At 38.3% G+C, this 27341-nt stretch overlaps 1 protein-coding gene across 2 annotated transcripts in view; it reads right to left on the bottom strand.

Moving 5' to 3' along the window:
- Positions 1–27341, bottom strand: part of ARHGEF9 (Cdc42 guanine nucleotide exchange factor 9) — a 530054-nt gene that overhangs the window by 270679 nt on the left and 232034 nt on the right. The gene's annotated exons all lie outside the window — the stretch shown is intronic.

A 27341-nucleotide genomic window follows, 5' to 3' on the forward strand; every position in this document is an offset into this window, starting at 1 on the left:
CTCCACCTCTAATTGAGAGGGGCTTAGGTCTCATGGGGCATATGGATGGGACTCTTTTGCTTGTAGTTATAGACTCTTTCTGTTCCTTGGGAAGGTCATTGTCCATCATCATCTCCTTGTTAGTTGTCCTGGGTGAGTCCAATGGACTGGAGAGGAAGTGTTGAACTCTGTTGAAATTCAGAGCTCCGCTGGTGCATGGACAGTGCAAAGATTTACATCTCTTGGGTATACACCTATCAAGTCTAGTACTAACTATAGGTTCAAATAGAAGGAGTAGAAGAGCCATGAGTAGGGAAACCTCAAGTGTGTCCAAGTCTGTCACACTGAGAAGCATAAATTCCAAAGTAGGGCTTACTGGCAGAGCACCAAACTCCTGAGCTGTCTACCCAGACTATGGTGTCTGGATATCTCCAGCACCCTCAGTAGCCCTGCTATTTGAGGTAATATTTACTTTGGCAGTAAATTACCTCTTACTGAGATGTGCATAATTTGAACCTCTGGAGTGGCCTCCTGAATCACTTTGAAGTCTCTTAACCATACAAATTCATTTGTCTTTAGCTTTTCACTCGTTTGGTCAAATCTTTTTCCAGTTGCTTTGCTACTTGGTGCTTGCCAGTGTGACTCATGCTGAGTTTGGGTTAGAGAGAGACCACATTTGAAAACAAGGAGGCTTTCCAAAGGTAAATCTTAGGCACCCTCTAATCCTAGGTTAAGTTTCAATTGCAAAAGTAAAGTTTCATAGGTTATAAGGAAGAAACCTAGTGTTAGTTTAAGTGGAAACTCACCACTTCTCTTGCAAAAAAAGGGTGAGAACGGGCAAAATCCTGCCTGAGTGAGCTGTTTTGGGAACCCACAGAGCAGGAGCCTTCACAGCATCTATCTGGAGTGAACAACACAAAGAGATTAAAGACGAATGCAAAAGTGTGAGTTTCTTGTTCTGTTGGCTGGAAACAGGAGCAGCTAAGTCCACCCTCAAGGCAAAAATCTGGAACTCCCTGATTCCCACCAGCCACTGAACAGGAGAGAGCATTCTCCAGGATTAAGAGCATTCTGGTGAAGGGTGGAGAGGGATTTCTTTTCTGTACGTTTGGTTGCCTGAAACACCTTTGAACTTTAGGGAGCATACCAGCTGGCAAGAGGTGGCCCTAGGGAAAGGGGAGAGGAGAATCTGCTTAGGCAGCCTGATTAGCCTTGCCAATCTGGAAAAGAGGAACTTGGGCTTGGAAAGGGAAAATTCAGGCAATTTGACAGGTCCAGTGCTGAAAAATATCAAAATTGCAGCTCCCCTAAAGAAGGAAGACAGTAGGAAGCACTTAATGACCTTCCAAGGGCCTATTTAGGGTTCCCTCAGAGGAGTAGGAGGTTTGGAAGAAGGTTGAGAGTCATTTCCCTGCAGTGAGTTTAGATACCAGGGTCCCATTTGAATTTCAGAAGGGAAATCAACCTGACCAGAAGAGGTGAGGAGGGATCAGATCACATAGGAGGGATCAGATCACATAGACTTTGCATCATGATACCCTGGGAGAGAAAGCAATAAGAATAGAAAGGGAAAGGGGGCAGGGAAAGATAGGCTTCTCATCAGTAGTAATCTCCCCAAATGCAGAGTCAAACCTGCCCTAGGGAAAGTGACTGGACAGCTCTTTATGTAATAAACCCACAGCTAACATCATATACAATGGTAAAATCTTAAAAGATTTCCCCCTATGATTGGAAAAAAGACAAGGATGCCCACTATTACTGCTCCTATTTAATATTGTGTTAGAAGTACTTGCTCAAGCACTGAAGCAAGAGAAAGATATAAAAGGCATCCAAATATGAAAAGAAGACATCAGAATTTCACTATTTGCAGACAGCATTATCCTATAAACAGAAAACCCTAATAAATCTATAACAAAGCTTCTAGAGCTTATAAATGAGTTCAGTAAAGTTGCAGGCTATTAGAATAATGCACAAAAATCAGAAGCATTTCTGTACACCGATAATGAGCAATCTGAGGACAAAATCAAGAAAAAAAATCACTTGCACAATAGCAACTAAAATAATTAAATACCTAGGAATAAATTTAACTAATGATGTAAGTGACTTACACACAGAAATCTACACAACACTGTTAAAGGAAATTAAAGAAGACATAAATAAATGCAAGAATATTCCCTGTTCATGGATAAGAAGACTAAACATCATTAAGATGTTTATCCTACTCAAAATGATCTATAGATTTAATGCAATCCCAATAAAAATCAACACAGCATTTTTTACTTAGCTTGGAAAAATAACTATGAAATTTATTTAAAAGGGCAAGAGGTCCTAAATAGATAAAGACATATTGAAAAAGAAAAATGAAAACAGAAGAATCATACTACCTGACTTTAAAACATACTGCAAAGCTACAGTGGTCAAAAGTGTGTTGTATAAGCACAAGGATAGACATACAGACCAATGGATTAGAATTGAGAGCTCTGAAATTGATCCTCACATATACAATAATCTGATATTCAACAAGGCCATGAAGTCCACTCAACTGGGAGAGAATGGCCTCCAACAAATGGCGTTTGGAGTACTGGATATACATATGCAAAAGAATGAAAGAGGAACACCATATCACACTTTATGCAAAAATCAAGTCAAGATGGATCAAAGATCTAAATATAAGAGCCAAAACCATAAAAACCTTGGAAGAAAATGTAGAGAAGAATCTATATGATTTTGTAATAGGAAATGGTTTCATGAACTTGATACCCAAAGCAAGAGCAGTGAAAGGAAAAATAGATAAATGGGACCTCCTCAAAATTAAAACTTTTGCACCTCAAAGGTGTTTGTCAAGAGAGCAAAAAGATAACCTACACAATGGGAGAAAATACTGTGGGAGGGAACACTGGAGATTGGCAGGTATGTGAGTGAAACTATCATGTTGGGAAAGCCTTTTGACAATATGACAATGAAGGTTTACTGGTTTAGGGCATTGGATGGGGGGCATTTGAGACAGGGCGTGCTTAGGTCAGTCTTCAAGAATGTCCAAGTGATCATTTTTCATAGTTAGTTGTATCAGTATGTGGAGACCCACATAATGAATGAGAAGGAGTTGTATTCTGATCCTAGAATGCCAGGCATTTTCTCAGAGGGATGGGTGTCTCTCAATAGCATGTGTGGTTCCTAATAGGGGAGGACAGACCAGTGTGTCAAGTCCTTAGTGTTGATCCAAGTGACTATGAATCTTGTCCTTCAAGGAGTGAAGCCTGGTGGTCACCATGGGCACTGAGGTTTGGGAGAGGGATGAATAGGGTAAAAGAAAGAGGGGATCTTTAGGGGGCAATGTAAGGGTTCTGCATGATACTGCAATGATATATACAGGCCATGATGAATTTCATCAAAAATTTATGAAAGTTTATCATCTACAGTATAGAACATAATGTTAACCAATGTTTCATTATTTGTACAACATTGTAACAAAAGTATCATCCACCTATAAAAAGGTTATTGATATGGAAAGGGGGAATAGGGAGTGGATGTTGGATATATGAGAGTCCCTTGTATTCTGTATGTGACTTTACTGTGACCTAAAACTTCTTCAAGACAAAATGAAAAAAAGTAAGTCAATGGGGAAGAAATGGATGAAAAAATCACTGTTCATAAAGGACAACATATATTACAGTGATGAAAGGCAAAACATCAAAAAATTTTAAATATTTTTCATTATTTTTAATATCCCAATTTTTAGTTTTAGTTTTAGTTTTTCTAAATTATTATATATTTTATTTCTTATGTTTAAACATATCATTATTTCATTTTCTTATTAAGTGTGTTTGGTGATATTCTTGCCTACATTTTTAAGAAGTTTTGGACCACAGTAGGTTTACAATTGTAGCAGGGGAGGATCACTGGAGTGGGGTATTAGTGATGGGGGAATCGTAGCAGGAAGTTGACCTTGGCATACATATAAGGTACATAAATGTGTTCAAATGTTCATGAGGCATTCTAACAGTGGGTGAAGATTTGCACAATAACGTAAAGAATTTTGAATTCCCATCCTGGAGAGCTCTGCAACATTCTGTAATGGAACAGCAATAACCCCCTAAGTGCAGGGCAATGATTAGTGAAGAAGAATGGACCATTGATGGACCCTTGATATTGATGATTATCTTTGCTCTTGAAAATACAACATAGCCTAGTGCTGTGGGGTGCCTAAAAGTTACTTCCTAAGAGCCTCCATATTGCTGAAATGTAGCCTCTCTTTAAGCTCATTTAAGCTCTCAGTATAGAAATGCCTTACCTTCCTCCCAGCATGAAACATGACTCCCAGGGATGAGGTTCCCTGGCACCAAGGGATTACAACCAAACACCAATGAGCAATGCAACTGGAAAAAGTCCTTGAATAAAAGGAGGAAAAGGTAAAGACAAATGAGTTTATATAGGTAAGAGACTTCAAAGTGAGTTAGGAAATCATCCCAGAGGTAACACTTATGCACATCTCAGCAGGATCTCATAGACTGCCAAAGTAGCTACTACCCCCAAAAGTGGGGCCTCTGAGGGCTCTGAAGACACTCAGAACCTACATTCATGGCAGATAGCTCTGGAGCTTGGTGCCTCATCGGTGGGCTCTACTTCAGAGTTTGTGCTTCTGAGTGTGACAGTTTTGGACTCAGATATGACTTCTTTCCATGTGCCTCTTCTGTCCTTTCTATTTGAAACTATAATTGGTGCTGGAGTTGGAAGGTGTAGGTTCAAGAGAATTGAAACTTTGTGCTGTTCACGTGCCAGCTGGGATCTGAGCCACAGGGTAGTTGCAAAATCTATTTTCCAGGTCATTGGACACACCCAGGACAACTAACAAGGAGGTATGGTGGACAACCACCATACCAAGAAACTGAGAGAGTCTACAACTGCAAGAGAGTGTCCCATCCATTAGCTATGTGGGATCAAGACCCCCTCTCAATTAGAGGTGGAGTGGGAATCACCATCCCAGAATCCTCAGGATTGGGGAATAAATATGAACTAGAGTGGACTTCAAGATATTCTACTACAGACTTATTGGTATTCTAGCAATGGAAGAAATTATATCATTGATGTGGAGACAGTGGCTACTTGAGGTGCTGAAAGCAGGGAGAGGGAAAAAGAGGTATAATATGGGGGCACTTTTAGAACTAGGAATTGTCCTGAATGACATTCCAGTGACTGATACAGGCCATTATATATCCTGCCATAATGTACAGAACTGAATGGGAGAGAGTGTAGTCTACAACGTAAACTATAATCCATGCTTAGTGGTAATGCTCAAAATGTGTTCATTAATCGCAATGAACGTACCACACTATTAAAAGAAGATGTTAATATGAGGAAGGGTGAGAGGTGTGGGGAGTGGGGCATACGGGAATCCCTTATATATTTTGTGGAACATTTTGTGTAATCTAAGTATTTTTTAAAAAAATAAAAGAAATATATTTTTAAAAAGTAAAGATTTATAAGTACAGTCATCAATTTAAAGGGCTTGACACTGGACCTTCCTCCTTCACTCATCACTCAGGAGATTCTTGATGTCCTATTAGATAATGTGGCAGAACTCCCCATAATGGGATTTCAATATTCTTTTGGTTATTGTGTGAATCTCCAACCATCTTGACCACACCCCATGAATATTTAAATACATTTATATTCCTTATAGGTATACACCAGGTGCACCTCCTCCTACATATCCTCCATCATTTACACCTCACACCAATAATCCTACCGTCATAGTTGTAAACCTTCTGTGATTCAAAATGTCTTAAAAAAATGAAGCCAACAAAATAACCAAATATAATTAATAAGAAAATAAGATGATTGTTTTAAAATAAGAAATAAAATACAAAAAAATAAAGTTAAAAGTAATAAAATGGAATAATAAGAAATGATCAAAAAATATTTTTAAAAATTTTTGATTATGTCTTTCATCACTGTAATATCTGTTGTTTTGTATGTACAGTGACATTTTCTTCCATTTAACCCACAGTGTCTTATTTTTTCATGTTATCATTTTTCTCTATTTTTTAATGTTACATTAAAAAAATATGAGGCCCCCATATACCCCCCACCCCCCTCCCCCCACTCTTCCCCCCATAACAACAGTCTCATCGATCATCATGAGAAATTCACTGCATTTGGTGAATACATCTCTGAGCACTGCTGCACCTCATAGTCAATGGTCCACACCATAGCCCACACTCTACCACAGTCCACCCAGTGGGCCATGGGAGGACATACAGTGTCTGGTAGCTGTCTCTGCAGCACCACCCAGGAGAACTCCAATCCCCGAAAATGCCCCCACATCACATCTCTTCCTCCCACTCCCTACCCCCAGCAGCAACCATGGACACTTTCTAAAAGAAGTTTTAGGCTACAGAAAAGTCATGTACTGAATACAGGGGATTCCTATATACCCCAAATCCTCCCCATTTTCCCCATTTCCCCTATTAATAACCTTTTATATGTGGATGGTACATTTATTACAATTGATGTACAAATATTGAAACATTGTTACTGACAATTACTGATGATTAACATTATGTTTTACATTCTTGACCACACACTTTTATAAAGTTTGATGAAATTTAACATGGCCTATATCCATCAGTGCAAGATCTTGTAGTACAATTCTAATTCCATTGCCCCATGTTCCATCTACTGTTTTCCTCCCTCTCCCTGCGTTTGCACTCTTTTCCAACTCCCCTTGTCCTGATTTTTCCTTTCAACCTACAGAACCTTCTTTAGTATTTCTTGAAGGGCAGGTTTCTTATTGACAAACTCTCTTAATTTCTGTTTATTTGTGAATATTTTGAACTGTCCCTCACTTTTTGATGCCAGCTTTGCTGTATAGAGAATTTTTGGACAGACTTTTTTTCTTTTAGAACCTTAATTATGTCATACACCACCTTCTTAACTTCATGGCTTCAGATGAGAAATCAGCGATTGATCCTACTGAGAGTTTCTCTTGTATGTGATGGATTTCTTTTCTCTTGCTACTTTTGGAATTCTGTCTTTGTCTTGAGCATTGGACAACTTGACAAGTATATGTCTTGGCTTAGGCTTGTTAGGATTTATACTGTTTGCAGTGTGCTATGTTTCCTGGACTTGTACGTCCATCTCCCGCAATAGAGTTTGGATGTTTTCAGCCATTATTTCCTCCAATACTCCTTCTGCCCCCTTTATCTTCTCTTCTCCCTCTGGGATGCCTATGATGCTTCTGTTTGTATGATTCATATTGTCATTCAAATCATTAATCCTTATTTTTCTTAAATCTTTTAATCTATCTGTTCCGTTTTCTGTCTGATTTCAGATATACTGTCTTCCACATTCCTGATTCTTTTCTCTCCCTGTTCAAATATGCTGTTATGTGCTTCCAGTTTTTTTTATTTCTTGCATTATATCATTCATCAGCATCATAGCCATTATCTTTTTATGTGTGTTTACAATTTCTTCATTATATCTCCCAGTGTATTCTTAATATCCTTAATCTCTTCCTTCATTTCATTAAGCTGTTTCATGATATTTGTTTGTACATCTCTCTTTAGTTGTTCCATGTTCTGCATTTCTTATTTTTGTTTGTTTGTTTGTTTTTGTTAGACAGGGCTATGTCTTCCTTTTTTAGTATAGCTTGTAATTTTTTTTAGTGTCTATATATTTGTTTTTCTTGATGGCATTATTCATTTGGTTTGCTTCTCTTTCTATTCTAAAGTATTATTTTGCTGTTGTATGTGGGCTAGATTTTACTCTGACACTTCATTCCCCTTATTCAATTTCCTTGCTGTTGTCTCTGTTCCCTTGAAAAATAAAATAATGATCAGATAAAAAGAAAGATATAAGAAGAGAAAAAGAACAACAGCAATAAATATTTAAAAATTTAGATGAGGAGCCATACAAGTCCAACATAAAAAATAATTAACACATGTAAAAATCATAAGAAGTACAGGGTAATAAGAATAAAAAAGTGGAATAGAAAAAATTAAATGAGAAACAAAATAGAGAAAAATATAAGATTGACTTAACAGACTGGAATTATAAGAAGAGAGGAAAAGAAAAAGTAAAAAAAAGAAACAGAAAAAAAGAGTGAGAAAGAGCAAGAAAAAAATTTGAAGGCCATACAAAAAGAGGTGAAATTTACATAGTTTTTCCAATTTTGTAAGAAATACTGTGCTGATTTTTATTGGGACTGCATTAAATCTGTAGATTTATTTGGGTAGGATAAACATCTAAATGATATCTAGCCTTCCTATCCATGAACAGGAAATATTCTTCCATTTATTTATCTTCTTTGATTTCCTCTAACAATGTTGTATAGTTTTCTGTGTATAAGTCATTTACATCTTCAGTAAAATTTGCTCCTAGGTATTTAGGTTTTTAGTTACTATTATAAACGGTATTTTTTTCTTGATTTCCTCCTCAGATTGTTCATTATCTGTGTACAGAAATGTTACTGATTTTTGCACAATTATATTATAAACTGTGATTTTACTGAAATCCTTGATATGTTCTAGGAGCTTTGTTTTGATTTCTCAGGACTTTCTATGTATAGGATCACGCTATCTCAAATAGTGAAAATTTGCTTCTTCCATTTCAATTTGGATAACTTTTATATCTGGTTCTTGCCTTGGTGCTCAAGCAGGTACTTCTAACACAATGTTAAATAGCAGCAGAGATAGTGGGCATCCTTGTCTTGCTCCTGATCTTAGAGGGAAAGCTTTTAGGATTTTGTCATTGTCTATGCTGTAAGCCATGTTTTTTTCATATACATCCTTTATCACTTTCAGAGAGTTTCCTCCTATTCCTATCTTTTGCAGTGTTTTTATCAGGAAAGGGTGCTGTATTTTGTCAAATGCTTTTTCTGTGGCTATAGAGATGATCATGTGATTTTTTTTCTTTCAATCTGTTTGTGTGATGTATTACAGTGATTTTCTTACTTTGAACCATCCTTGCATAGCAGAGATGAAATCCACTTGGTCATGGTGTATAATTTGTTTAATGTGTTGTTGAATATGTTTCACAAGTGTTTTCTTGAGGATTTTAGCATTAAGTTTCATTAGACAGATAGGTCTGTAATTCTCCTTCCTTGTGGCATCTTTGTTTAGTTTTGGTATTAGGATAATGTTGGCATTATAGAATTAATTAGGCAATGTCCCTTCTGCTTCAACTTTTTGGAAGATTTTAAGCAAGATTGGTGATAGTTCTTTCTGGAATGTTTGGTAGAATGCACCTGTGAAGTTGGCTGATCCTGGGCTTTTCTTAGTCGGGATTTTTAAAAAATTGTCTTTTCTTTAAAGATACATAGATCACAAAAAAAATGTTACATTAAAAAATATCATAGGTTCCCATATACCCCACACCCTGCACTCCCACTCCTCCCACATCAACAACCTCTTTCATCATTGTGGCACATTTTTATGACTGATTCTATTGATTTACTTATGATTTGTCTGTTGAGTTCATCAGTTTCTTCTTTCATCAGTATTGGCTGCTTCTGTCTTTCTAGGAATTTGCCCATTTCCTCTAAATTGTCCTTTTTGTTGGCATATAATTTTTCACAGTATCCTGTTATGATACATTTTATTTCTGTGAGATCAGTGGTGACATCACTTCCCTCATTTCTTATTTTGTGTATTTGCATCTTCTCTCTTTTTTTCACTGTTAATCTATTCAAGAGTTTGTCAATTTTGTTGATCTCCTCAAAGAACCAGATTTTGGTTTTGTTTATTTCTTCTAGTGCATTCTTCTTTTCTTTTTCTTTTAAGATTTATTAATTTTTTTAATTTATTTCTCTCCCCCCGCCGAGTTGTCTGCACTCTATGTCCATTCACTGGGTGTTCTTCTGTGTCTGCTTGCATTCTTGTCAGTGGCACCATGAAACTGTGTCTCTTTTTGTTGCATCATCTTGCTGCATCAGCTCTCCATGTGTGTGGTGACACTCCTGGGCATGCTACACTTTTTTTGCATGGGGTGGCTCTCCTTACAGGGTGCACTCCTTGCACGTGGGGCTTCCCTATGCAGAGGACACCCCTGTAAGGTACAGCATTCCTTGCATGATTCAGCACTGTGCGTAAGCCAGCTCACCACACAGGTCAGGAGGCCCTGGGTTTGAGCACTGGACCTCCCATGTGGTTGGCAGATGCTCTATTCTTTGAGTCAAATCTGCTTCCCTTATTTTCTATTTCATTTCATTCTGCTCTGATCTTTGATATTTCTTTCTTTCTATTTCCCTTGGGGTTAATTTGTTGTTCTTTTTCTAATTCCTCCCGATGTATGGTTAGGTCTTTGATTTTAGTGCTTTCTTCTTTTTTGATATATGAATTTATGGCTAAGAATTTCCCTTTCAGTAGAGCCTGGCTGCAATTCAAAAGTTTTGATATGTTGTGTTGTTATTTTCATTCATTTTAAGGTAGTTACAGATTTCTTTTGAAATTTCCTCCTTGATACACTGTTTGTCTAAGAATGTGTTGCTTAACTTCCATATCTTTGTGCCTAATCTTGTTCTTTGGCCCTTACAGGTTTCCAGCTTCATTCCATTGTGGCCATAGGAATTACTTTGTGAGATTTCAATCGTTCTGAATTCATTGAGACTTTCTCTGTGTCCTAGCAGGTGGTCTATCTTGGAGAATGATCCAAGTGCACTTGAGAAGAATATATACTCCACTGTATTTGTGTGTAGTGTTCTATATACCTATTAGGCTGAGAACTTCTAATATGTTGTTCAAAGTCTTTGTTTCTTTATTGATTCTCTGTCAAGACATTGTGTCTAATGGTGATAATAGTGTTTAAAGTTCCCCACTAATGGAAAGGACAAATGAGTTTATATGGCTATGAGTCTCTAAAAAAGAGTCTGGAGGTTGTCAGAAGGATTGCCCTTATGCACACCGGAGCAGAGTCTCAGAGACAGACAAAATACATACAACGCCAGGTATTGGTTCTTTTGACAGCTAAAGTGACCCACAGGTTCTATGGTCATGGCAGATGGAGTTCACTGCCATGTCAGTTGGTCCTTCTTTGGAGCTGGTGTTTCTGTGTGATGGAGCTGGACTCAGATGGGATCTCTTTTCACAAGCCTTTCATACTACTTTACTGGAATTGTAGTTGGTGCTGGGGTTTAAGATATATCTAGGGGATTTGAATCTCTGGACTGACAATATGATAGCCAGGCCCTGAGCCTCAACAGACTTCAGCTCCTACACTCTGATTTATTGGACTCACCCCACTCAGGTAACATGGAGTTGAAGAATGTCAACCACCACACCATGGAGCCTGGAGTGCGTACAACTAAAAGCAGGAGGATTGCATCCATTATCCATGTGGAATCTAAGCCCCCTCTTGACATAGATGTGGAATGGACACAACCAATCCAAGGTCCACAGGAAGGAGGAATACAGTAAGAATTAGAGTGGACTTAATGATATTCTATTCATGAACTATTGTGGTTAATAATTGAGAAAATATGGCATTGGTGTGGAAAAAGTGGCCATGATGGCTGCTGGGGGTGGGGAATGAGAGGAAGAGATGAGATGTCGAGGCATTTTCGGGACTTGGAGTTGTCCGGGGTGGTGCTGCAGGGACAATTGCCGGACATTGTATGTCCTCCCATGGCCCACTGGATGGAACGTGGGAGAGTGTGGGCTATGGTGTGGACCACAGGCCATGGGGTGCAGCAATGCCCAGAGATGTACTCAACAGATACAATGGATGTGTCATGATGATGGGGGAGAGTGTTACTGTGGGGGGAGTAGTGGTGTGGGGGCGGTGGGGGTGAATGGGGACCTCATATTTTTTTAATGTAATATTTTTTAAAAAATCAATAAATTGAGTAGAATTTGAAAAAAAATGTTCCCCACTATAATTGAAGAGACATCTATTTCTCCACCTAGTTTTCCCAGTGTCTGCCTCATGTATTTTGATTTGCACTCTTCAGGTGCATAAATGTTTATGATTGTTCTTTCTTCTTAAAAGATTACCCCCTTTCTAATATATAGTGTCCTTCTTTGTCTCTTACAATTGTTTTGCATTTAAGGTCTATTTTGTTCAGTATTAGTATAGCTACTTCCACCCATTCTGGAATATTGTTTGCTTGTAAGATTGTTTTCCAGCCATTTACTTTCAGTCTTATTTCATCCCTGGTTCTAAGGTGGGTTTCTTGGGGACTGCATAGAGATGGCTCATATTTCCTTATCCATTCTGCTAGTCTGAGTCTCTTGACTGTTAAGTTTAATCCATTAAATTTCAGTGATATTACACTCAAAGAATTACTCACATTACCTATATATTCTTTGGGTTCATGTATGTCATATGTTATTTTTCATTTCTTTTTGTATTTTTAGTTGTTCCTACACTCTCCTCCAACTCTCTCTCTTCTTTTTTCCTTTTCTTCTGAAGAACCCCCTCTTGTATTTCTTGAAGTGCAAATTTTTTATTGGCATACTATCTTAATTTCTCTTTATCTGTGAATATTTTGAACTCTCCATCATTTTTGAATGCCAGCTTTTCTGGATAGAGAATGCTTACCTTGAAATTTTATCTTTTAGTGCCTTGAATATGTCATACCACTGCCTTCCTCCCTCCATGCTTTCAGATGTGAAATCAACAATCTTATTAAGCATCACTTTTATGTGATGGATCTCATTTCTCTTGTTGCCTTCATTATTTTCTTTTTGTCTTGATCATTGAATGTTTGACAATTATATGTCATGGAGTAGGCCTATTGGGATTTATACAGTTTGGGGTGCACTACACTTCCTGAACATGTACATCCATCTCCTTCAATAGGGTTGGGAAGTTTTCAGCCATTATTTCCTCCAACACTCCTTCTGTCCCCTTTCCCTTCTCTTCTCCATCTGGGATACTTCTAATGGGTATGTTTGTATGCTTTGTATAGTTATCCAAATCCTAAATCCTGCACAATTTTTTTCTATCTTTTTGTCCATCTGTTCTATTAACTGACTTGAGATGTACTCTCTTGTACATCACCGATTCTTTCCTCTGCCTGTTCAAGTCTGCTGTTATGTGCTGAGAGTGTATTTTTTATTTCCTTGTTGTGCCATTCATTATATTCATATTCATGATTTTTTATGTATATTTTCAATTCTTTCAGTATGTTCTCCCAGTTTTTTCTTAGTATCCTTAATCTCTTCTTTCGCTTCATTAATTTGATCCATGTTATTTATTTGGACAACTTTAATTAGTTGTTTGAAATTCTGCTTCTCTTCCTAGTTTTTAGTCTATTCATTGGACTAGGCCATGTTTTCCTGTTTCTTGGTATGGTTTGTAATTTTTTGTTGCTCTCTGATCATTTTTTTATCTTGATGTGTTTCTTCAGTAGATTAGCTTCTCTCTCTACTCTAGGATTTCATTTAGTTGCTCTTTTTGTGTGTCTTAAGTTTTTCCTTTGACACTTTGTTCTTCTTTTTCTATTACCTTGTTGTTGTCTATGTTCCCTTGAAGTAAAATGATTAGGGCCAGAGAAAGCAAAAGAGGTAAGAAAAGGAAATGGTAATAGTAATAATAATAGTACAATTTAGAAGAGGAACCATATAAGGCCTAGGAAAATGAATATTTAACTCATGGAAGCAGTGTAGATTAATAGGAAAAAAAAATTTAGTATCTACAAAGAAATGGGGAACAAAATATAGAGAAGTATATAGAATGAATGAAAAGGCCAGAATGGTGAGGAGAGAGGGAAAGAAAAAACAAAGGACAAAGAGAAAAAAGTTAATAAAATAAAGAATACAGAATAGAAGAGTTAGAAATAAATAAAACAGAAAAATTTAGGGCTAAACAAAGAGAGGTTAAATGTAAGAACAACAACAGTAAGCAGAAAATAGAAAGATGTAGGAAGGAAAAGAGATAGCATTGGTAGCCAAAATCAGTATACGCAGAAAAGGGAAATTAGGAAGAGAAAACAAGAAACAAGCCAGCAGCCCTCAATTTATAAAGAGGAGGGGCATGGAGAAAGAGGACAGAAAGAAAAGTAAGCAAAAAAAAAAAAAAAAAAAAGAAACCCATAAGTAAGCAATCAAACAAAAACCAAGGAAAAACAACTTTCCCTCTTAGGCACCTTGGAGCTTCTCAGACTGCCAGGGTTCATCAATCTATTACCCTGCAACCTTCCCTCTGCAGATTTTGAAGTGGGTTTTAGTGAGTAAACTAACTTAAATTATAAAACAATAGCAACCTTTTTTTTAGGAAAAATAAGGGACCCAAGAGAAGCTAATACAAAAAAAATGTCTATGTTTTCCCTATTCTAATGTATCAGCTGAATGTTTAAAATCCCATTTGGCCACTATTCTAAGAGGAATTGTGAATTGAACTAAGGACCCTGTATATTCAGGGTGGAAACTTCTTCACTTGATCAATTAGCTCTTCAGAAATCTATCTAATCACTTTCTCTCAGGCAGTTTTGACTCTTTGCAATTGGACAAATTCCTGCTGATTAGGAGTCTGTCTTTACCCCCCTTTCTATTCTTTTCTTTTCCCTCTCTTTATTTTTCAAAATGTTACATTCAAAAAATGTAAGAGGTCCCCCTATAACCCACATACCCCTCACCCCACTCCTCCCACATCAACAATCTCTTTCATCATCATGGGACATTCTTTTCTTTGGTGAATACATTTTAGAGCACTGCTGCACCACATGGATAATTGTAGTTTACACTCTCCCCCAGTCCACCCAGAGGACCATGGCAGAACAGACAGTGTCCAACATCTGCCCCTGCAGTACTACACAGGACAACTCCAAGTCCTGAAAATGCCCCCACATTTTCTCTCTTCTTCCCTCTCCCTACCTTCAGCAGCTAGCATGGCCATCAATGCTACAATTTCTCCCATTACTAATCACAATAGTTCCATAGTAGAATATCAATATGTCCACTCTGGTTTATACTATATTCCTCCATCCTGTGGACCCTGGGATGTTTATGTCCTCTCCACTTCTATATCAAGAGGGGCTTAGATTCTACATGGATGATGCATGCAATTCTCCTGATTGCAGCTGTAGGCACTCTTGGCTCCCTGGTGTGGTGGTTGACTTTCTTCACCTCCCTTTTAGCTGGCTGGGGTAAGTCCAATAAACCAGAGGGTAGGAGTTACAAGTCTGCTGAGGATCAGGGCTGGCTGTCACATGGACAGTCCAGAGATTCTCCTGAGTATACATCAACCCCAGTGCCAACCACAGGTCCAGTAAAAGTGTCAGAAGAGGCATGTGTAGAAAGGCATGTGATGATGTGAGTCCCACATCACCAGACTCAGGAACACAAACTCCAAAGTAGGGCCAACTGACATGGCACTGAACTCCAGAGCCATCTGCCATGACCATAGAACCTGTGGGTCTCTGTAGCCCCTTCTATTCTTGTTGCTTTCTCTCCCAGGGGAGCAGGGCACAAAAGCCTGTGTGAGAGTTCCTTTTGAAATTCAAATGGGACCCTGGTGACTTAACTAACCCCAGAAAAAAATGACTCTCAAACTTCTCGAAGAAGAGCACCCCCTACTCCCAGAGAACCCTAAATAGGCTCTTGGAAGCTTATTAAGCACTTCTTACTGCCTGCCTCCCTTAGGGGAATTTAAATTTTGATCGTTTTCAGCCCTGGGCAAGTTAATTGCTTGACTCCCCCTTCTCTCAGGCCAATATTCTCTATTCCTGGGTAGTTAGGTTAATCAGTCTGCCTCAGCAGATTCCCCTCTCCCATCTTCCTGGTGCCACCTTGAGCCAGTTGGTCTGCTCCTCAAAGCTCAAAAAGGGGGTCCAGGCAATCAAACCCACAAAAGGGAAAACACGTTCCACCCTTTGCCAGAATCCTCCCACTCTTGGAGAACACCCTCTAGCTGGGTGAACAGAAGTGAGAGTCAGGGCTTGCCAAGGCTTTTGCATTGAGGGTGGGGTTTAGCTTTCCCACAGTTCTAGCCTCAAGGACCAGAAACTCACCGTTTTACCTTAAACAATACATCTTTGTCGAACTGTCTCCAGATCAATGCCCTGAAGCCTCCTGCTCTGTGGGTTCCCCAAAACAGCTCAGTCTGTTTTCAGCGAGGGAAGATTAGTGTACACTTAATCTGATGCTATCTTGCCCTTTGCTCTTTTTGTTTTTGTGTATACTTTCCTCCTCAACTCCTATGATTTGTTTAAATTATCTTCCTCACTCTGTGCCCTATTTTCCTTACACATTTCATTTCTGGAACCCATCGTGCCTTGAAGTTTAATGTCTCCAATTTTTTTTTTCAGTGAGGCATTTCTCTCTGTTGTTTCTTGCCTGTGATGTGATCCTGCTCTGGGAGCCAGAGGGAGTCAATCCAGAAAGGTTGGTCAATTGAAAATGTCCATTTTGCCCTACAACTGCAAGCAGGAGAATCACATCCATCAGTCATGTGGGATCTAAGCCCCTCTCAATAAAGAAGTGGAGTGTATATCACCATCCCAGGTTCCACAGGATGGAGGAATAAAATATGGATTAGAGTGGACTTGCTGGTATTCTACTATTGAACTATTGTGACTAATAATGGAAGAAATGGTAGCGTTGATTTGAAGAAAGTGGCCAGGGTAGTTGCTGAGGGCAGGGAGAGGGAAGAAGAGATGAGATGTGGGGCATTTTTGGGACTTGGAGTTGTCCTGACTGATATTGCAGTGACTGATGCTGGACATTATATATTCTGTCATAATCCACTGAATGTACTGGGGGAGAAGGGGAAGAGTGTAAACTACAATGTAAACTATTATCCATGTGGTGCAGCAGTGCTCCAAAATGTATTTACCAAAAGCAATGAATGTGCCACTATGATGAAAGAGGCTGTTGAGGTGAAAGGAGTGGGTGGGATGGGATGTGGGGTATATGGGAACAGTTTATATTTTTTAATGTAACATTATTTTGTGACCTATGTATCTTCAAAAAAATACAATAAAAAAATGTCTACTTTGCCTTTAGGTGGTCCAGCCAATTGAAACTAGATTGTGTGAAGACCCAACAGCTGTTGCTTGCCTTTCTATTGTGTTCTCTCCACTACCACCCCCTGAGGGTCCTTTTGCATGCAAAAATCCTCAGCAGCTTGTGATCTACCCGGGGTCTCTGCAGAACTAGGTCCTTGTGTCTGTGTATGTGTGGAGTGCTAACTTGCTGCTGTGAGTCACTCTATAGCCTGTGTCTGCTAGTGGAGGGACCTGGGCCTTCTGCTTCTGTTTGATTCCCAAGCTGCATGTGAATGAGTGGGGAGGGATCAGAATGGCCTGGTAATCCTGGATGGAATTTTCCTACCTGTTAATTTTCTGTTCTTTCATTTCACCATTTGTGGAGTCCTTCTCCAGAACCTACCACACTCCAGAGTCCTAAGCAAGTGGGATTTGTCCTTTTATTCTGTATATCTTGGGATACTTTTCCAAGGGAAGTCTTACATCACCATGATGATGATGTTAACTGCCTTTGTCATTGTAATGGATTTGGGAAGGGTATGAGAGAAGAATACAGGGGCTTACCTTGGAGAAGTCTTATTTTTTATTCCATAGTAATTGAGATATCTTCTCCCATCTGTTGTTTGAAGCCTGACACTCTCCCTTTAGAATTCCATTTCCTTGTTAAATTTGGGCAAATTAATTTTCTAAGCTGTTTTGAATTTTAAAAATTGGAAGTTTTAGAAAATAGCCACCTCTATTCATAAAACTCAATTCAGAATTTTTTATTACAGGCCTTGGCAGGAAAGCAGCTTCTTATCAAGTGCTTAAAATCTATCCTTTTCTTTCATGTTCCCTCTAGGGGATGTTTACTTCAATTCCAACTGAGACCACCATAACTGACCCCAGGAAGGGGTACTCCACACGTACACAAACACAGGGACCTAGTTCTGCAGAGACCCAGGGTAGATCACTAGCTGCTGAGGATTTTTGCATACAAAAAGACCCTCAGGGGGTGGTAGTGGAGAGAAAACAATAGAAAGGCAGGCAACAACTGTTGTTTTCCTTGGATGCTTTGTTCCAAGTACAGACACAATCCTTTCCCTTGGTTTCTTTCAATGAAGAGTTGTAGCAACAGCAATAACAGTAATGATAATAGCAGTTACCCTTCATTGCCTCCTGTTTTCCAGGGACTGCGCTAGGAACTGATAATAATGTTACCTACCTTCCATAAATATCCTGAAAGCTAGGTGACATTATTTTCCCCCTTTTGCAGATAACAAAACTGAGACACAAAAAGGTTAAGGCAAGTGGTAGAACCAGGGTTAGAAACCAAGTCTTGGTGTTCCTGGAGGCATAAATATTAACCATATTTCTAAACTGAACATTAATGCATTCGAGTTCATCTGTATATAAATATACTATCATTCTCTCCTGGTTTCCCATCTGAGGGACTGATCCCCATTGACTAAAGGCAGCCAAGCTCTCTATTTTCAGGGACAGAGGATTTGGATTTCATGAGGCAGAGAAATAGTAGGAGTGTTGTAGCCCGACGATATCGATCACACTCAAACTCAGGATTTGAAGCTAATTAGAGAGCTTTTATTAGCCACGTGTCTGCCTCTACTTGCGCAGAGGAAAGAGCAGCCCTGAGTCTAAGGGAAGGGGTGGTTTTATAGCTTTTTAGGAAGGGGGGGGGGGTTACTAGTAAGCGAGCAACCAAGCAGGCACAGAAGTGGAACACTGCGGTTAGCTGAAGAGACCGTATCTATTTTTTAAATGCCCCTTCTTGTGAGCAGCCCCATGTTATTTATTAGCACTTTTTTGGGGAGCAGCCTTAAGTTATTTATTGGCACTCTTCTTGGGAGCAGCTCTAAGTTATCTATTGACACTCTTCTTAGGAGCAGCTCTAACTTATTTATTTATCTGAAGGCACTTGCAATTCTTATTTCCTAATGTAGTTCTATTCCTATTTTCCCAGTGGGACCTTACCCTTACAGGAGGACCCTGTTTATCAAATAGTTTCTACCCAAATACTAGACATACTTGATGAAAATGTATCAGCCTTAAAAATATGGACATGATGAGGAAATTTGTGCACGATTGATGTGGGCTATGGGTGGAAGGCTCTTTGTCTCTTCAGAGATAACTAAGTTGTTTGACTTGTGGGTGTGGAACAGTGGGGGGCTGCAGTCCTGCCCTTGGGGACTAGCAGCAGCTCCAGTCCCAGGAAATGTTTAACAATGCGGGGGCTATAAACTTTAAGTATTTAGGGGAAATGCAAAAACCAAATATGCTAAAGGCTTATCTAGAATGTCTGGAGTCCATGCTAAAAGCTTACCTAAGATGTGGAAGATATATGCTAATTGAAGCCTATTGAGAACTGAAACAAAGGGACCATTTGGCCTTTCCTCTCTGTATAAAAGACGTTTGAAAATCTTGTTCGGGGCTCGGGATTCAAACTGAAAACTCCCGAGTCTGGCTGGCCGTCAATAAACCATTTTTCCTTCTCAAAATCATTCCTGAGTCCTGGCCTCTCTATACTCAAATAATTGAACTTCTCTTAAATTCCACAACATTTTTGGTGACTCTGGTGGGATAATAAATGAAGGCCAGAGACGGTAGCATTTTGCTGCCCCTTCCAAATCCCCGAGGAAGCCGGGAGGACTCGGGTGAACCCCAAATCTGGGCGCCCCTGGATTAAATTTAATCCAGAAAAGATGTGGGCTCCACCAGAATCTTCCCGACAAAAATCGAGGGCAATGGAAGGTCTGAAGAGAAAGATTCTTGGAACGAAAAAGAACTCCGAACATGGAAGAAGGTAAGACTCCCCGGGTGAGCACAGTCTGGAAGGCCCTAGTTTAATTGCTAGGAAGGGGAGGCTGATCACCTCCCGAGAGAACCCTAGTAGCCCCAGAAGGCTGGGGGGAAGCCGTTCTCTCTAGGCTTGGGAAAAGGAGGAAAACTGGGGAAAAGCCCTGGTGTTTTGGGTTTGTCTAACTGCATGTTAGAATCTGGTACTGGTCTTATATCCACTAAAAGAGTGGAGTCTCGATTTTAATAGGAAGGGTATTTATAGGTTCAAGTCCTAATATCCTGGAAATTGGTCTAGATTAAGGAAAACAAAACTTGGTTACAGGAAAATGGATCGGCTTTTCTGGTGGAGCTTGGTCTGGATGTAAAGTTTAAACAGTGGAAAAGTCTAGCTGAAATCTTTTGTTATGGTGCTAATTTGTGAATGAATTCACTTTATACCAAATGTTAAGTGTTCTGAGGTTTGTGATGGCTGTGGGGGCAGCCGTGGTGAAAATAAATATATAAACTTGTGAGTCAGATTAGTGACCTTTGTGCTTCTGTCTGTGTCAGCTCAATGTTAGTGTTGGAGTTGTGTCCTTACATAAAGTAGAATTACAGCTGAGCTGGAGCCCTCCCTTGCCATTGGCAAGGGGGTGAAATGATTCTGGGGCAAAAGCTGAGGGGTCTAGATGTTTGTGCATGTTCTGCTGTCTTGTCTCTGGTCTGGCCCTTTGCCGGGGCTTGGAGGCCATCTGTGTCCGCGCCAAGCACCCAAGTTTGTTGGGAATGTCCCAGTCGGGGCGGCTGGGTTCCTGGGAGAGTTGCCAAATTTGAGTAGGTTCTGTCTGCCCATTTTGGCTGAAAGCTGGAAATCGGGGAGTGGCTTGCCCCTTTCCAGTGAGTCCACCCTTCTATTCATAAGCCGCATTCCTGTTTGTTGTGCACCCGACTGCCTGAAAGGGAGGGGAATTGAAGGAGGTGAAAAGCAGAATCAGAATAAATGCAGTAAATTTCCCTCCTTAGGGTGTCAAAGCCAAAATACGTTTGCATTCTGCTCAGGTTCTTAGAAGGTATTGTAGTAACCTTAAGTGAGAGAATGTGTTCTGTGAAGGTAAAATCTGTCTTAAGGGTATAAATAATTATAAAAGTTTTACAAAGCATTGTTTAAGGTATTTAAGTGGCTAATTGCAGAAAGTCATTATTTAACAAAACTGAATTGATAATAATAATAATAAAAGGCAATTTTATAACAAACTTTTTCAGCAGCCAATCTCCCCTGCCAACTTGCTTCCAAAAAAACTGTTTCTGGTATTACATGCTACTAAGTATTTAAAGAGAAGAAAAGTTCATTATTTTAACAAACTTGTTTAGTATTAATGGCAATTATATGTTGTAAGAAGTTTGCCTGGTAACTTAGCATGTGGGATATATGGAGTGTGTTTTTATTGTTAAGGCAACAGAAGATGATTTTGTCCTAAGATAAAATGATTGATTATTGGAAAGAGTAGAGTGTGGGACAGAACCTGAATGAATACTGAAAGTGTAGAAGGTTTGTGGAAGGGAAATTTTTATGATTAAATTGAGTAAGATCAATATACAAAGAAAATATTTTATCAATAGCTTCTTGTGCTTTAACCTCATCATATCCTCAATGTTTGAAGAAGAGTCTTACCTCTTTTAAAAGAACATTTTATGTTCTAGAAATCAAATCCTGAAAAGTAGCCTTTTATTTCAAACTAACTGCAAGAGATTTATTCTTTTACTTTAAAGGAAAAATTAAAGTAATGGTTAAGTTCATTTAATATGTTATAAGTTGAATGAAAGGTATTTAAAGGTGTTATAAAATTAATAGGTTTTAAAAAATTAATAAAAACTGTAACTAAGAGTTAAAATCATTTATAAATGCATTTATATTATAAAACAGTGGAAAGACAATAACTGAGATTATAGCTGGGTGAATTTAGCCTGAAACTATTATTTAAGTGTAAATTCTACACTAACCTTTCCTTTGTTTATGGTTACTTCAAGCCTAACCTCACCCTTTGCCTTTGCCTATAGTTATTTCGTAATTGAGAAGAGCTGGGACATCACTGTCTCCTCTTCTGGTATTAGTAACCCTTTCTCTCATGAATTCAAGTGTAAACTAAATAAATTGCTGCCTGATAGAATAAGGTTAAATGACCACTGGAGTTTTATTATCTCCAAAACCAAAAGGGGAGTGGAGGGGGAGAAGTCTCCTACCTTGATGGTCAGTGTTCCTAAGAGTGGCAATTCATGAGAGAAAGCAGTCTGTCTCCCTGAGGCTTCAAATAGCCTCAGTAAATATATATAAAATTAATCTTGTTGCTTATCCAAAATTCTGCTAATTTCAAGGTAAAATATAAAGTTCTAAAACAAAAAGGTGCTAAGGCATTGAGAACATTTTGGTTATTACAATCCATTAAGTAAGAAAGAAAATTCTTGTGGTAAACTGCATGGTCATAGTGCAAATTAAGAAGAGTTTCAAAAGTCTTTGAAAAGTTTAAAGTAACTAAAGTCATGTTGTTGTGTCAAACTATTCATGTCTGCCTATTTGCTCAAATTGTTGAGGTTAAATATGCAGTTATATAAGTAATATGTATTTCTGGACCCCTAATTAATTAAGCTAAACAGTATATAAAATAATGCAAATTACAAGTAATATCAATGAGTTGTGTTTGTGTCTAACTCTTTGTGTCTGCCCATTTTTTTAAAAAAATGCTCAATGTATGTCTTCATACATCAGGATAATATCAAATTAACAAATAAAAATTCTTAAAAGAGGTCTATTCAAATTGTTAAAAATTAAATATGCAGTTATATTTACAAATATTCTTAAAGCCCAAATTGAACTAAGCAGGATGAAAAAGTCATAGAAATCTGATTATGGAAACAATTGGGAAAGGGCCTCCTCTTTGCAAGAGCTTTTAAGGCAAGACTAGGTGTGGCAGATTAAACCTATCTACTAGGCTAGGGAATTAAGAATCAGTTTGCCTGGTAATCTCCCAGTTTAAACCTTTGTCAGCCATAAATTGCAAAAAAAAAAAAACACACACACAAAGATTAGGTTAATTTTCACATAAGAAAAATGTTGATGTAACCTGGCGGCCTGCTGCCTCAGTCTCCCACTCCCGGGTTGGACAGCAGTGGAGACCAGTTTAGGCCAGTCCTATGGGCAGTGGAAGGATGCCCAAGAAAGAGCTAACTAAGTCGGTGCCATTTCAGCACTAAATTCTATTCCTTATTTGAAAAAGGGGGGAGCAAGTAAAAACTAAAATGGTTGGAATGTGATAGAGGAAGCAGTTAAATCAAACTTTTGCATGGGAAAGTTAAATCTCAGATAAGCTGTAACTTCTGAAGTATCCAATCTATGGAAAAACAGAGGAAGAGCTTGCATGCTAGGCTTAGGGGTATAAATTGTGTCATTTTTCTTTGTTCGGGGCACCAGCCATATCTGGCTCTGCACCCCTTCTTGCAAGATTGAGAATAAATTATTTTCTTCTCCACAATCTAGTGAGCCTTATTTTCTTCCAGAAGATTTCTTTCCAACAAAATAAGGTAATTAGTGGCTCTATTAACAAATTTCAGTAAGTAAAGGAAAGTCCATAAAAACTATGGAGAGATCTTTCCTGGGTTATGATTTTTAAAAAATTAAGTAATTGTGTAATGTGTTTTAAAACCTGGTAGTCAGTATGCATGTGTTTTAAAACCTGGTAGTCAGTTATGCTTTTAAATTAATAATTTTCATAACTTAAAGAAAAGAAGTTTTTAGCTTCCTGTAAGGGAAAAAGAGAACATTCCTTGCATAAACTATTATGGTTTCAATTTTATTTAACTTGAGTGTAATCTCCCATAGTTAATTTATAAACTAAATTAACATATGTACAAAATCTTTACAGTAATGAAAATTGTAAGTTCACATTGGTGAAATTAGGCTAAAGGAAAAAGATTGTAAATATGCTCTCTTAAATAAAGAGTAAATTTCTTTCATTGGTAATTGTAATTTAGTAAGTTTATTTAAACATGAGGTGTCTAGTCAATGCGGTTATAGTCAATTATAAAGAGTTTGTAAAACATCTTCCAAACTGAAAATGTTTAAATAGTTCTAATTGTAGAAGTCATTGTTAACTAAAGAAACTTAGATTGGTATTGGTAGCAGAAATAACTTCATGATAATAAACCTGTCTGAAGGCCACTGCAAAATACACATTTAAGTAAATGGTAATAAAAAGTTGTCTTGATTCTATTGGAAATATTCTGTTTTCATTCTAACAATGAAAAATAATATTTTTCCTCTATTACTAAAGTAAAGTACCTACTGTTATCTTCATAGTAAAATTGTGTAAGTAAATAGTCATTTGATATATGTATTGCGTTAAGTTGTTTAAAATATATATAAAACAAGGAATAAACTTTAACATTGTCAAACTCTTGTGCATTCGAACCAGGCCTTGTATACATTACAGGTGGCCTCTCCATGTGAGTTATTGGCTAGGCTGGTCACTGACCCCTCAATTAAAAATATGTGCTATATCAGTCTCTGGTTCTGCTCCTGAAGTCGATGGAAACTATATTGCAGTTTCAAGCTCCTGCAGCCAATAATGACTCGGCACAGCCAAGTGTACAATAGATATCGCCTCCAGACTGGCACTGTTCCATGGTGCCAGAGAGCACTATGCACCAGGCTAGGAGAATACTGGAAAATCTCTGGAATACTGGAAGGATGCTGCAACTTGCTCACTGCGTTGAAGAACATGCTAAGTGGAGCCATGATACCAGGAGACTGTAAGTAAAACTTAAACACAATTGGCATTATGGCCTGCTCTCATGGAGAGATAACATGTAAAGTATTACAAACCTGAAACTCAAAACTAATAATGGCAACTCTGAATCCTTATGCATTAAGTAATACATTAGTTAATATTAAGTGCTGTACTTTTATCCTGTACTAAATATATGCCTAATAATTGTAATGTTATCTTTTCTATTTTGGATCAAGTGCAGAAGTATATTAGACATGTTAAATTCCTGGTAAAATCATTTTCTAAACAGTTAATAACATGTCTATAGAATAAGGTGGCAGTCTCAGCCAGTCTCAGTTAGCAAAAGTGAGGCTTGCTTGCTGATGGTGAGTCACCTATTGAACAAGTCAAAATTGCTAGAAATTGTACAATGAAAACCAAGGTGTAAAAATCTTTATTCTGTAGTTCTGATCACTCCCACAGGTGAAAACTAAGAGTATTTCCAAATTAGTGTTCTAATCCTGAGTGAAGCCAGTTGCCCAAGGAGTACCAGTTCACCAGGAGCATCTGACAGAGCGAATGAGTGTCAATCATTGAACAGCTTGGAATGTGACTTCAGACAAAGCTAAGTGTCTGTTGCAATTTCTCTCTAAAGATGGATAACTTAAAAAAGAATATATATGCTGTTCCCACCAGCTTTTAAGGAATGCCATCTTTATAGGCACCTAACCTTGTCTACCTCTGTAATCCAATGTGTCCTCTTTTAAAAACAGGTATTCCAAAATTTTAATTAAGTTTGTTTCTTTCAGAGTGAACATCTTATTAACCATATGAAAACTTCATCCAACTTCGTACAGAATGCCAGATCCATCTTCCTCCAGTTAGAATAAATTAAAGAGTTTTACACCTTATTAGGCAATGACTACAGCCCATGGCCAGCAGGAAGCAGTTACAGAAAAGAGATCGTCTCCCTACAGCACCCCTTTTAAATTAAAGGTGTAAACTCTTTAAAAGTAAAATAAAAGTAATAGATGGATCTGGAACCTGACCGGAAATCCACGTGAGTGCCAGTGGCAGCAGAATAACTGTGGGAGGCCCCTGCCCAAGATTCTGCTGTCCAGAATGAAAAGTTCTAAACTTCTAAAAACAGTCCTGGATGCTGTACTAAAGACTGATAAATAATCAGTCAAGACAACAAACAGCCATCCACCTCATAGCTCCAACAATAATTATGCCAAAGCTTAGCAAGTAAACTTTGACAAAAGGGGGGAATGATGTGGGCTATGGGTGGAAGGCTCTTTGTCTCTTCAGAGATAACTAAGTTGTTTGACTTGTGGGTGTGGAACAGTGGGGGGCTGCAGTCCTGCCCTTGGGGACTAGCAGCAGCTCCAGTCCCAGGAAATGTTTAACAATGCGGGGGCTATAAACTTTAAGTATTTAGGGGAAATGCAAAAACCAAATATGCTAAAGGCTTATCTAGAATGTCTGGAGTCCATGCTAAAAGCTTACCTAAGATGTGGAAGATATATGCTAATTGAAGCCTATTGAGAACTGAAACAAAGGGACCATTTGGCCTTTCCTCTCTGTATAAAAGACGTTTGAAAATCTTGTTCGGGGCTCGGGATTCAAACTGAAAGCTCCCGAGTCCGGCCGGCCGTCAATAAACCATTTTTCCTTCTCAAAATCATTCCTGAGTCCTGGCCTCTCTATACTCAAATAATTGAACTTCTCTTAAATTCCACAACACGATAACCCTCTATTTTACCTCTTCTATTTTTCATTCAATTTGGCAGCTTTTATACAGGTTTTTGAGGTACTTGAGCTGGGAATTGAGACTGGGACCTCATATGTGGGAAACTGGTGTGGGAAGCTAGTTCTCAGCCAATAAGTTGTTTTTTTCATTTGTTTTACTTGTTGTTTGCTCTTCTGCTTTTAGAAGGCACCAAAACTGAACCTGAGATCCCCTATGTTGGAAACAGGTGTTTAACCATTTGAGCCACATCTGCTCCATACATACTTTTTAATTCTTAGAAGACAATAATTTGCTTCTAGTCATAAGTACATTAAAGGAAATTCAAAGTCCATAGTTTACTAACTTAGCATTCAACCACTTATATTCACTGGTTTGTAAATTAGCCATGACACTAAAATATCTTTTTGCATTGGTATTTGACACTGGAATTGAAACTGAATATTAAACCAATTTTACCTAATTTTGAAGAGCAGATTCTTTGTTGAAAAAAATTTTCCATTTATCAAACAATGGTGTTCATTCAAAGGAAGTGAACCTCATTTTCAAGGCATCTATTCCCTTAAAAAAGCATTGGTGGGACCCTTTTATTCTATAGGTACAACATGAAGATTTGAATAATGTCATTAAACCAGGGCTTCTGGTCAGCTAAGCTCAAAGTGCTCAGAGCTGGCCATGATGAATTTTCAAAATGAACCTCCTTTTGAAAACCCAGATATTTGAATTTGCTTGTATGAACAGTCAGAGTTTCTTATGTATTAATCACATGAACCAGTAAGTAGATATTCTGCAGTGTGCATGGAACTTCCACAATATGATGGTTAAGTTCAAGGGACAATTTGGCTAGGGTATGGTGTCCAGTTGCTTGGTCAAGAAAGCCCTGGCCTGATTGTTATAGTGAGGGAATTTCATAGATGGATTTTTATCTGTAACTTGTTGACTGTATCTAACAGCTGGTTGCACCTATGATCAACAAAGAAGATTGCCCTCAGCAATGAAGGCAGTATCCTCATTCAATCAGTTAGAGCTCTTAAAATGAGAACTGGGGTTTTAATAAGTCAGAAAGATAAGTTTCTGCCTCTTCAGTCAGCCAGCTTCTCCTTGGGAATAAAACTTCCTTCATTGGAGTATCTAGTTTGTGGCCTGCCCAACAGAG

The sequence above is a fragment of the Dasypus novemcinctus genome, chromosome X (genome assembly GCF_030445035.2).
Source record: "Dasypus novemcinctus isolate mDasNov1 chromosome X, mDasNov1.1.hap2, whole genome shotgun sequence".
In the NCBI taxonomy this organism is placed as follows: Eukaryota; Metazoa; Chordata; class Mammalia; order Cingulata; family Dasypodidae; genus Dasypus; species Dasypus novemcinctus.